Source organism: Mastigoproctus giganteus, chromosome 12 (assembly GCF_048544385.1).
Source record: "Mastigoproctus giganteus isolate SK-2022 chromosome 12, ASM4854438v1, whole genome shotgun sequence".
Lineage (NCBI taxonomy): Eukaryota > Metazoa > Arthropoda > Arachnida > Uropygi > Thelyphonidae > Mastigoproctus > Mastigoproctus giganteus.
In genome coordinates, this window is record NC_143586.1 from 130413829 (window position 1) to 130427184 (window position 13356).

At 36.8% G+C, this 13356-nt stretch overlaps 1 protein-coding gene across 2 annotated transcripts in view; it reads left to right on the top strand.

Moving 5' to 3' along the window:
- The first annotated feature begins 1552 nt into the window (after positions 1-1552).
- Positions 1553-13356, top strand: part of LOC150077428 (choline/ethanolaminephosphotransferase 1-like) — a 188617-nt gene continuing 176813 nt past the window's right edge. For both annotated transcript variants that reach the window (XM_090386011.1, XM_090386010.1), the window contains exon 1: positions 1553-1906. The gene's annotated coding sequence lies outside the window, so the exon portion shown is untranslated. The remainder of the gene's footprint in view (positions 1907-13356) is intronic.

A 13356-nucleotide genomic window follows, 5' to 3' on the forward strand; every position in this document is an offset into this window, starting at 1 on the left:
AAAGAACGCCAGTCCCATGCAGCCAAGAGTTCCTAAAAATTATCTGTAACAAATTCAGGTGTAGCTGATGAAGGAGATCCCCAGAAGGTACCCTGAGAGCCTAAAATGGAAGGTTGGAACCTCCCCGAGGAAAGGAAAGAAAAAAGATAGCAGTAGGTGAGATATTAATAAGTACTGTAAGTTAACAAGGACTGTTAGTGAAACAGTATAGTGATTAATTAAAAAAAAGGGGGTAGCACTAGAAGTAAAATGATAGATAAATTATCTCTGAAATAAATTATATATATACTAACAGAGATATTATGTTAAAAAAAAAAAAAAAAAGGTTATTGTAAAATGCAAGAGAAACGAAGGATGAGTAATAGATTAAATTGTTGTTCAAATGATTATAATATGTTAGAAGGGTAGTAAGGTTTATATAAGAAACTTTGAATATGTTTTAAGGATAGATAATTGAATTATGAGAATCTTTGAATGTTTTAAGATAGATAATTGTGTTTGTATTGAAGAAGAATTGTTGGTTCATCTGAAAGACTAATAACAAATAGAGGCTTTAGGAAAGTTAAGATTGGTCTTCAGTGTATTGTAACAGAAGGGTGAGAACACAGAGTATAATGATGAAAGTAGCATACTGATTGTTAATATAAGTGTTAGCTAGTTAGTTACGGCAAGAAGAATGAATCAAGTGTTTTTATATAATGATCAACTCAGATTAGCTAGTGAAGGGAAATAGGAATAAGATTAATATATGCAAGGCATTCTTGACTTAACTTTGTATGCATATTACATGTTTTTTTATTCAATTGTATATTATGTTGTATATATATATATATATATATATATATATATATATATATATATATGTAAATAAACTTTGTTCTTTATTAATTTGTGAGTTTGTTATTCCTGAACACTCAGCCTTTCCGAAGGGAATTATACATAATTGAGAAGTTCCCTTGAATCTGGAATTCTCCTGTGAAGCAAAGTCAGATGTGTACGTGGGGGTGTAAGAAATAGAGGTCTATATAGTTATAAGGGAACAACAGAACAAATAAGAAATTTTTAATAAAGCATTATTATTATACATATTCAAAATAAAATTTAAAGAAGAGTCGTCCTCGTGTCACTTGACTTTCACCGGGCGAGGAGAGGGGGAACGCAGTGAGTGGGCGGAGTCACAACCCGTCAATCATTGCTTTTCTCCTCCTCTCCTCGCCGCCATTTTGAAAGGGGTACCCGTTTCTGAATCTCTACCTTTTTTTTTTTTTATTATTAAAATAATTTATAGAAACCACAACCCTTCCCTTCACTGGCTCTCAGATACAAAAAGGATTGTCCAGGAGGTGTTTCCCCAGGCCCCAAAGAGATTGGATTAAAACAAAACAAATACAGTAATAAAAATGAAAATAAAAAAAAAAACAGTAATTTTTTCTAGATCAAAATAACGGCTGCTAACTTCAACAGCGCCCCCACCCCGATTCCCTCCCAAAGGAAAATCCTTGGTGCACGCATTTGCCCGCAACTGAGAGAAATAAAATTTGCCACCATTCAGCGAAAGTGCTTCGTTCACATATTGGGTGAGATGCTTTACGGGATAGCTTTATTGCTGCAGCCACACACAGCGCTCTGGAACTATAGTAATAACGCGACTGCATTTTTACAGAGAGAAGCGACTTTGCGTCATTCTGAAATCTCGGCCATCAGCTGGCTAAGAGGTAGCGTCACTATCTTTAGCCAATGATGAAGAAAATCTCAATGATAAGTAGCGATTTAAGCAAAATACCGTGTCTAGGAAAAGCATTTTTTGAAGGGGACGTTATGAAGGTTATTTGTATATTATATCGTGTGTTCAGGTTAATAGTAGAAAGCTAACGGACCGTTGCTCTTAAGGTTTTGTAATAACCAGGTAAGTGAACACTGTAAAATTTAGTTGGGGGGGGGAAATTATTGTTTTCATTTGTCAAAAACACAAATATATGTGTGTGTGTGTGTATATATATATATATATATATATATATATATACACACAGCTGATCGTTATGTCATTTTTGTTCATATTACGAATTACAGCAAGTTAATATTATTTACACCATCAGCTGTAACTTAATGGGAAGACCTTTTAAAGCGATTGACGTAGTGGAAAGGAACTTTTTGGAGAGAGAGTTGGGTTTTATTGTTACAATGGCTACTTGACTAAATTGTAATTTTTTACTGTTATTTGCATGAAATATGATAAACAAAAATGAAAAAAAAAAAAAAGCTGAGAGAGAAACGAACAACGTAATTTCCATCCTCACTTCCCAGGAGAAGAGGTTGTTCATTTGGTATTTCATCCTTACGTAAATCTTTATTGTGTATTAGTAATAGTGGGTTAGTAAGACATGATGATTCTTGATACCATCATGTCTTACTAATCCACTGTTACTTGATACCACTGCATGCAAAATAGTTAACCTCACTCTGCTAGCATGCCATTTTATCAGATGGCATGCTAGCAGAGCAAAGTTAACTATTTAATTTTTCAGAGGAAAAGATAGATGTCACTTCTTTCAATTTTTCTGTAATTTTTTTAAATTAAAAACAATTGTAATCCTCCTATTACCCTGCCAATATTCTCTGATTATACTTATTATCAGTTTTTGTTTCAAATACTATGAATTAAAAGGCATTAAATTTTTGTTTGGTGTTAAACAGACTATGTGAGCAAAAGTGTCTGCCTGTCTTCCAAGCAACCCCCCCATCCCCATGTGGTATCTGTGAGATTCCAGCAGCAGGTGTCAAATTTTGCTGTAATGCTTTGATTTCACCAGCTAAATGCGAGATTTCACCAGCTAAATGCGAACAGCTGTAAAAATAAAGGCATTCACGCTGTCTGCTAGCCCATAGCTTGCTAGACACCGCACATGTGTTCCAGTTTCAATTTAGAGTGTCAGTGACCTGAAATTCTAAAAAAAATGATAAAAACTTTATTATTATTATTGGTTTTTCTCGTTTATTTTCATTCTCATGTAGCTCATGGTGTCTTGTCAATGATATACAGGAATTTTTCTAGCAGGGATAAGGAGGTGATTATCCCCTTGTATAAGGAAATGGTCAGGCCACACCTTGAGTACTGTATATAGGTCTAGAGGCCTCATTTTAAGAAGGATGTAGAGCTGTTGGTATGAGTACAGGAAGGGCAACAAGATTTAGAGTGTCAGGATTTAGTGAATGGAACAAAGGGTTGCTCTTACAAAGAAAGGCTTAAGTTTTGCAAATTACAGTGTCTGGAGACTAGGCACCTGCGAGGTGATTTGATTGAGATGTATAAAGCCTTGAATGGTTTGAGCAAGCTCAATGCTGATGGGATTCTTCCTCTTGCTCAGAATAATCGCCTGACAGGGCATAAATTCAAATTGAGGACAGTTGTAGGTAGATGTGCAGAAGTTTGCCTTTAGCCAGCAGGTGGTTGATTGCTGGAACGAACTTCCATCTGTCATTGTAGAAGTTGATAGCTTAAATAGATTCAAGGCAGAACTAGACAAACACTTGGAGCGAGTGGATGGGTGAAATGAGAAGTGGGGTTTTTTTGAATGATGCTATATAAGCTTGCTTTCTTTCATCATGTGCATTTGCAATCTCAAACCAAGGGAATCTCTCCTGAGTCCAGTGATTCCCTCATAATTAATCTTAATGGTTTGATGCACCCTAATGCTGCCATCATCAAAATTACTTACTCACTCACTTCTAGTCTCAAAAGTTTTTCTATTAAATAATCTTCTGAAATTTCACTGGTGCTAATTTCATGTTTTCCAGTTGTAGTCGCACAGTTTCTCCTTGCCATGAATGGTCTAATTTCGGCAAATATCAATGTAAAGTACCTGTTTAGTTCATTCACAATATCAGCAGGGTTCTTTAAGTTGGCACACATTTATTGGGCACCATGTCTCCTACCAAGCCATTTTTTCAGGTGCCCATTGAAAAAGGGTGTAACAAATACCAAAGGTCATAATACAAGACTAAGGAAGGTGCACTAACAGTATAAACTTGTAAGGTACGTTCAAGTTATGCATATTTAAAAGCATGTTGAAGTTTGTAAGTGATAGTTTTTACCTCCTGGCTGGATACTAGCATCTAGGTGGTTCATGACTCTCATCAACCGGTGCAATACCACCACTTTGCTTATTGGAGGCTTGAAGTGGTGGAACCCATGTTTAGTTTCTAGAGCTAAGTTCCGTTCACCCCTTCCCTGTCTCTTCCATCATGCAGTATTATTGATGACTTTTGAGGTTATAATGAACATCGTGGCGAGATCCAATATTCCTTACATTTCGAGGGTACAGCTCGAAAACGGTGTTTGCAGGCCGGCTACTAGTTAGTACACCGGCCCGAACCTATTGGTAACTCTCTAGGAGGCTTCCGGATCAGCTAGTGTATAATCTTGCTACCTCTACTCTGCCAGATAGTGACTGGAGGAAGTCCGAGTAGTGTGTATTCGCGGAGCATTGTCGAGGCCACGTTATGTCAAGGATCTGGGTATATTCTTACCATGTGTACGCCATATCCAAAAATTTCATTACTTCATACAGCATGTCCCACCCACTTTTTCTTACTATTGAATACACCATGAATTGTCAAACTAATAGAGCAAGCTTATCTGCAAAAAGATCTAAACCTCCCAAGCACTTCCTAATTCATTTCACAAATATACGTGATCTCAATTCTAATCTTAACGATGTCCATTTCCACTTGCAGTCTGCCAAACCCCATGTACTTTTTCTGACAGAATCTCAGTTATCGGTTCATTCAACTACTGCTCATCTCAGATGCCCAAATTATTCGCTGTGTGATACCTTTCACCTCAAAGGTGGTACTTGTATTCTGATATTCCCTGTCAGAAACTTGGCAATTTGGAATCTTCTCTCTTTGATCTTCTCTGGCTTAAAATCTCTCTACCTCATTGTGTCAAATTCATCTCTTGTCTCTACCGTTCTCCAAACTCCGCTAATCACTTGGAGCTCTTTGACTTCCTCTCTTTGCAACTTGACTTTCTCCAGTCTAACTTTCGTAACAGCAAGGTAATTTTCCTTGGTGATTTTAATGTTCACAACTCCAGCTGGCTTCCGTTTTCTAGTCACACCGACCCAGCTGGTCAAGATGCTGAAGCTTTTGCAATTATTAATGACCTTGCACAGATTGTTCATTTACCTACAAGAATACCGGACAATCCTAATCATACAGCCAACACGCTTGATCTTTTTCTCACAAACAACCCTTCTAAGTACACTGTCGAAGTGAGAGGTCCTTTAGGCACTTCAGATCACAACTTGGTGATTGTCTCTTCTCAAATGAAGCCTTTATCTCATGGCTATTCCCAACCTCGTGTTGTTTGGCATTACAAGAATGCAAAATGGGATGACCTGCGAGATTTTTTTTCTTCTTTTCCTTGGTCGGATTACTGTTTCAAAACTTCTGATGTCAACGTTTGTTCAGATCGTGTCGGTGAAATTATTTTTGTACAAATGGAATCCTTTATTCCGCACTCCACTGTAAAATCTTGTCGTTTATCTAAACCTTGGTTTTCGAATAAATGTGCTAAGGCTGTTCAAGAGAATAACGTTGCATATCGTAATTGGCTTATTTCCAAATCTTCAGATTCATTTGCTGCCTACACCAAAGCTCGCAACAATTGTAAAGCAGTTATTAATCAGTCCAAACTAGAGTTTGAACAGGCTAAGAGTAGAAAACTTGCTTCTTGCCCTAATGGTAGATGAGCATTCTGGTCCCTTGCCAAAGCTATTGACCAAACTTTTGCACATCTCTACTGCCACCTCTGTCCAAACCAGATAGTTCTGTTGTCACTTCAGCCAAGGATAAAGCTGACCTGCTAGCATCCCATTTTTCTTCAAACTCATGTATTAATGATCTTGGTGAAACACCTCCCACCATTCCCAACACATTCCATTCAATGCCTCCTGTGGTCTTCCGTCAAAAGGATGTCAGAAGGATTTTGATGAATCTTGATGCTAAGAAAGCTCCAGATCCCGATGGTATTTCTTCACTTGTTCTCCAAACCTGTGCTCCTGAACTTACTCCTGTTCTTTGCCACCTTTTTTCACTTTCCTATTCCAAAGGTGTTTTTCCTTCTGCTTGGAAATTTGTTCATATCCAGCCAGTTCCTAAAAAGGGTGACAAATCCCTCCCATCCAATTATCTCTCATTGCAATTACTTCTACTCTTTCTAAAGTAATGGAGAAATCAATTAACCGCCAACTCTTTAACTACCTAGAAACCTTCAGTCTTATCAACGATCACCAGTATGGATTCCGTCAGTGTCGATCCACTGGTGATGTTCTGGCTTACGTTACCCATTTATGGACTAACTCAATGGAAAGGTTCAGTGAAACACAAGTAGTTACTCTTGACATCTCAAAGGCTTTCGATCGTGTTTGGCATAAAGGTCTTCTAAACAAGCTTCCATCTTATGGTTAGCCAACTGTTTTTAGTAATTGGTTATCCAGTTTTCTCTCTGATCTCTCACTGATGGTGATGGTAGATGGCTCTCTGTCTTCTAACTTCTCCACTAATGCCGGTGTCCACAAGGTTCAGTTCTTTCCCCAACTATTTTCCTCTTATATATTAATGACCTTCTTCCATTGACTGGAAATCCTATCCATAGTTTTGCCGATGATAGCACATTGCATTCCACTTTCCATTTTGGGAGACCTTGCATTGTTCAATCAGCTTCAACTTCTTGAAAATCTTCTACCAATTACTTAAATGCCGATCTTCAGGTAATTCTCCAGTGGGGCAAAGACAACTTGGTTGATTTCAACCCTTCTAAAACTCAGTCTTGTCTTATATCTCGCAAAAAGGATTCTTCTGCTCCTATGCTTATCTTTAGTGACACTCCGATTTCTAGGCAAAATGATATATCTCTTTTGGGGATTACCCTGAATTCTAATCTCTCTTGGCACAAGCACATTACAAATATTGCTTCTTCTGCATCTAAAAAACTTGGTTTTCATTTTCGCTGTCGGCGTTACTTTTCTTCCAAATAGCTGCTCACTCTGTATAAATCGCAAATCTGCCCTGCCATGGAATATTCCCACATCTGGGGGTGGTGCCCCCCAAACCTCTCTCAGGCTTCTTGATTCCATTCAGAAGAGGGCAGTTAGGTTAATTAATGATTCATCTCTAACAGTCTCTCCACTCGCTGTCTCATAGACATACTGTTTCTGCTGCATGCCTCTTCTACAGATACTTCCGTGGGCACTGTTCTTCTGAATTGACTTCTATAATTCCCGCTGTCTTTTTCAAAACAGTCCGAACACGTGCCGCCACTAGCCAACATCCATTTACTGTCCAACTTCAAACTACAGAACCAACTTTTCATCTTCCTCGTTTATTCATTCAACTGCCATCTTCTGGAACAACCTTCCTTCATATATATTTCCTGAAAATTACAGTCTACAGAAGTTCAAGTTCAACAAATATCTTCTTTCGTCTTCTCAACCTCCAACCCAAGCACGGTACTAAGTACTATAGGTTCTAATACCTCTCGTGTTTGGGGTTTACATTAAAAAAAAAAAAAAAAAAAAAATATCATGTGAAATGCACTATACAACTAGTGAGGAAAGGGAGGGTACATGAAGATTGCAGAGTAGGCAGAGGTAGTCTTATCCCCCACCTATCTTGAGATAAGAAGTCACCTCTTCAATTTACAAGACCTCTCTTTGTGCTTGTGTGCATATGATGGATAATATTGCTTGCCATTCTATTACTAGAAAGCTTGTACCAACATTATAACAATGCTTGAAACATGGGTTTTCCTCCCATAGTGTAATTTTCCTGTGTACTTGGACATCTGTATTGTGGTTTATATTTGAAGTTCTCTACACTAACTGTGCTCTGCTACTAAATGGATCGACAAAATAAGATTCAATAGACTTATAATTTCAATGCCATATGGGAAGAAACATTGTTTTTCCAAATCAAAGTTAAATGCTTTTGTTTATTGTGTAATAGTACTGTTGCGGTATCAAAAACAGTCGCATTACTTCCAGACTAATTGCAGCTCCTTTAATACTATCTAAGTTTGATAAGTTAAAACAAAATAATAAAGAAACTGAAATCAAAACTCCCTGCTGAGCAATAGATTTTCAGTGTATCCATGGTAAAATCTAAAAATGTCCCTGTTGCTTCCCTTAAAATTTCCCAATTCTTCATAAAGAAGAAAAAGCCATTTCAAATGGTCAGTTGAAGGAAGTCTTCCTAACTGGAGCTGATAACCTTTTTGAAGAATCTTGTTAGAAGTGTGAGATTATGCCACCAATACAAGACTTGCAGTTATCTGATAACAGAGTTATGAGGATAGAATTAATTTCAAGTGACACCTAAAACTCAACTTTGGAAGAATGACTTAGAATCTGTGTGAATCTCTTATCTTCTATGCAGAAGCAGAAGTGTATTGCTAAAAAAAATAGTATTGGAACACTCGTCAATTAACTACAAATAGTTACCTATGCTTTTTTCATTTGCAAAAATAAATAAGTCAAAGATTAGAATATTTGTTCAGCATTTATTTATAACTATTAAATAAAAATTTCAAAAGTAAAAAACAAAGACAAAAAATTAAAGAAAAAACAAAACAACAAAAACTCCAAAATAATATAAAAAATACTATTTAGAAGAATCATAGAAATTCCCATACAGGATCAATTATGTATTCTTGTGTGACTGCCCTGTTTGTTGGTCAACAGCAGAATCAATGAGGCTGCAACCAAGTTCGGACATAAAAATTTGGATTCTATAATAATTCTAATGTGGACTGTTTAGTTTAAAAAACAACAAACATTTAGAAAAAAGTACTGGAACGTTGTTCTGGTGCATTCCGGCCCAAATACACCACTGTGCAGAAGTAGTAGTAGTAATCAAGGCATGTGATGCAAGAAAGCAAGCTTATGTAGCTTCAGCCCAAAAAAAAAAACATTTCACACATCCATTCATTCTAAACGTTTGTCCAGTTCTTCCTTGAATTTATTTAAGCTGCTGGCTAAAGGAAAATTTCTGCACATCTATTCTATAACTATCTTTCCTCAATTTGAATTTATGCCCCCTCAGGTTCAAGTGGGATGGCTGAGCAAAGATAAAGTTCCTGCACAGTTTTTAAGCTTGAATGAGAACATAAAAGATTTTGTAATGTCTAAAAATGGACTTCAATGAACTAAGTGATTTACCAGCCATTGCACTTGGCTTTCTGTAGTAGCACCACTGGCAAAGCAAATAGTTTAAATCTGGAGCCGCAGGTAAAACACAAACAAATGATAGGCTCTGTAAAATCATTCAAAGCATAACTATTCTTGTGGATGTCATATGGAGAAGTTGACATACATTTTCTAAATATGAAAAATATTATTATTAGCCATATGGTGCAAGGAAGCCTGAAGCTTATGCTGCACTAGCCTAAGGTTACCCTGAGAGAGAGAGAGAGAGAGAGAGAGAGAGAGGAAGAAGAAGAAGAATGATGATGATGATATCCAGCTCAGGACCCTGGATGTGCCAAGCCTATACTCACAAGATGTGAGCCCCTGGGATGTGAGAATGATTTTGACATATCACAATTTGTTGGCAACCTTCAAGCACTTCTAGGGAAGTTCAAAAAGCAATTTCTACAGTTCACCACCATTTAGCCAGTGGTAGCTTTTTATAAATCATTTTATTTTCTGAATTGAGGTTCCAGAAATTGGGAGACTGTTTCAAGCAGAGGCTGAAGAACCCAAACTGGAGATTATATATATATATATATATATATATTTTTTTTTTGGTTCCACTTACCTGTGTGAATCACTGTTTTCAACCATAAAGATTATATAAAATCCAAGCACAAATCTCAACTTGATTATTTCTGAGTAGGAACATTGTCATACATTTCTCCTCTTCTTCTTGGATTTCTCCATTGTATCAACAATTATCCTCGACCTAACTTTTATTTATTTTTTTATATTTTAATTTTGCTCCCTACTCTTTTCTGTCCCCCCCCCCAGTCTCCATATTTCAATTTCCACTTTTGCATAGCCACCCTCTCATTTTCTCTATCCATGTGCTTCTAGGCCTTCCTCTCCTTTTCCTTCTAGGTGGAGGCGTCTCTGTAGCCAGGTGGGAAGGAGCAGCAGTGTGTAGCCCACGCTTCTTGATTAGACTGGGGTTCGAGCCTGTCACCACCAAATATGGAGGATGCGGAAAGGTCAGGGAATGACCACCGCATATCCCGGAGCAATATGGGCTTAGTTGCTAATGCTCCTAAAAACCAAATAACGAATAAACAAACAAACCTTCTAGGTGGTGTCCATTCCATTGCTTTTTTAGGTAGTCTCTCTTCCCCCATTCTCATAATATGTCCATACCATTCTAATCTTTTTTGTTCAATTTTGTCAATGATAAATGATATTTATTTGTACATCCTTTGCTTTTTTAATGTCTTCATTCCTAACTCTTTCTAATTTAGATCTTCGGGCTGATCTTTTCCAAAAATCCATCTCGACAGCTAGCAATTTCTTTCTTTGCCTTTCCTTTATAGTCCAAATCTCAGGTCCATATAGTAAGATACTCTGAAATATTGCATTATATATTAATCATTTGATTTTTGGGAGAAGATTATTGCTCCATAATATTGGATTCAACATTCCCAAGACCTTTCTTCCCTCATTAATTCTTCTTGTAATCTCATCTTCAGATTAACCATCTGTCTATCTGCACAATAGCTCCTAGATATTTAAACTGCTTCACATTCTTTATGTGCTCCTTTTCACTCAATATGTCCCCTGTTGAATTCATAATTCTGTCCTATTGAAATTTATTGTCAAACCCCATTCTCTATATTGTTCCACTAACTTTCTGCACATATAGTCAGCATCCTCTGCATCCCATGCAATCAGTACCTGGTCATCTGCAAACAAAAGATATGAAAGGTAGATGTTTTGATCCACACATAATCCCATTGGCCTACATCTTTGGGACCAACCTCCATAGTCACTTCTAGGTACAACCTGAATAATTTGGGGGATAAACAACACCCCTGTAGCAAGCCTTTTGATGTTTGAATTTCCTTGTATTTCTAACCCAATTTTAATGTAGCAAGTGTTATTTTTGTATATTTTTCTAATTATGTCAATCTGGTTGTCGTATTGATATTTTTTCCATGGCACTCCACAGCATTTTTCTTGGTACACTGTCATAAACTTTTTCCGAGTCAATAAACACTAATCCTATATCCTGTCTAGTAGCTTGGCATTTTTCCAGAATCTGGTTGACTGTGAATAAATGGTCAATACAGGACCATTTATGCAAGCTGTAATCCTTATTTTGCCGAAATCCTTATTAAAACACAGATTCCTCTGTAATTTGATCACTTCTTAAACACAGAAGTGATGTATCCCAGTGTCATCTCTAATGATATTTCTTCTCCTTTACATATTTTGTTAGTCTTGTGAGCAGTGAGATGATTTTCCCTCCATATTTTAGTAGCTCCATGTTCATTCCTCCAGGCAGTGCCGGCCACAAGCATGTTCAACCGGTTCTGTCGAACAGGACCCCACACTCAAGTGGTCAAAACAATATTGTTGATTAATGTATTAAATATTTTTCTTATTTAAAATTTTTGTTCAGTATAATATAAAATTATTTAATTATGTCTTATTTACTGAAAAATTAAAAAAAAATCACTATTACAAAAACACCCCACATAAGTTTTGCACAGAAGCCTAGGGCCCCATAAGTAATTTTTGAACAGGGCCCCACAAATTTTGGGGCTGGCTCTGCTTCCGGGTGCCTTTCCATTTCCCCCTTTTTTTTAAATTCTATTTCTACTTGCTCAAAACTAATCCTTACTTCTCCTGTCTGAAAAGTTTCAACTTTGTTATCTCTAAATTCCTCTGTTTTCACTCAGTAGGTCTTCATAATATTTATACCATTCTTCTAATTTTATTACATCCAGATTAGCCTTTTGTTTATGTGACTGCTGCAAGCTCTTCAGCAGCTTCCACACTGTAGCAGATATCTCACATCCTATCTTGCTGTTTACTTCTGAACAGGTTCTATCCCATGCCTCATTTTTTGCTTCATCAAATATAGTCCTGCTTTATTTTTCTCACTATAGATGCTCCAATGTTCATCACTTGTAGAGCTAAGCAATCTAAGGTATGCATCTTTATTAGGTGCCTCCGTAGCCAGGTGGGCAGGAGCAGCAGTGTGTAGCACACGCTTCTTGATTAGACCAGGGTTCGAGCCCATGACCACCAAATACGGAGAATGCGGAAAGGTCAGGGAATGACCACCGCATATCCCCGGAGCAATATGGCCTTAGTTGCTAATGCTCCTAAAAAAAAAATCAAACAACAACAGCATCTTTATTTTCCTTTATTAATTCTTTTAACTCTGAATTCATCTGGGTACTTGATATCTTTTTATCCATTCTGCCCAATACTTCTCCTGTGATCTTCGGTACTGTTGTTTTTAAGAGCTCATAAATGTCATTTGTATTCTTTCCATAACTCTCATCAAATTATTGGTTTAGTCTCCTTCTGTAGAGATCCACAGTACTCTGCTCCTTTAGAGATTCAATATTAAACCTATTATCATCGATTTGTTAATTTTTGGATTCATAATTATTTCTTTCATTTCCTTTTTGGTAGATCCACGGAAATGGCAATGCAACCTTCATCAGAAAGTGATCAGACCCGCAGTTTGCTCCTCTTTGGACTCTGTCTTTAACCTGGATTGTACTTTTCTGTTTAAATAATACAAAGTCTATCATCGTTTTTTTTTTTTTTTTTTTTTTTCAATTTCCTTGTTTCTTGTATCCATGTATATTTATGTATCTCTTGGTGTTGGAAAAAAGTATTACCAAATCTTCAGTTTGAGCTGTTCACACAATTCAATTAATCTATCTCCATTGTCACTCATTTCATTTTCTTCAAATCTTCTTACGACTTTACTATCTTCAGCCTGTCCAACTCAAGTTTAGGTCTCCCATCAAAACGATTTCTCTACAACTGTATTTATTCCATTACTTCTCTCAGTTCTTTCCAAAACTCTTCTTTACACTCTGTAGGAGTGTCATTGGTAGGCACAAACTCCACCAATCATGGTTCCTCTTCCACAGTTAATTCCACAGTTAAAATTCATTCATTCAAAAGATCCCACTTTGTCATAAAATTTCTGATTCTTTTATTAGCATTAGTAGAGGCATACGATGCAAGAAAGCAAGCTTTTGCAGCATCAGCCAAAAAAAAAAAAAAAAAAAACTTCCACTTCACCCCTCCGTTCATTCAAAATACCTGTCCAGCTGATCCTTAAATTTATTTAGGCTATCAACTT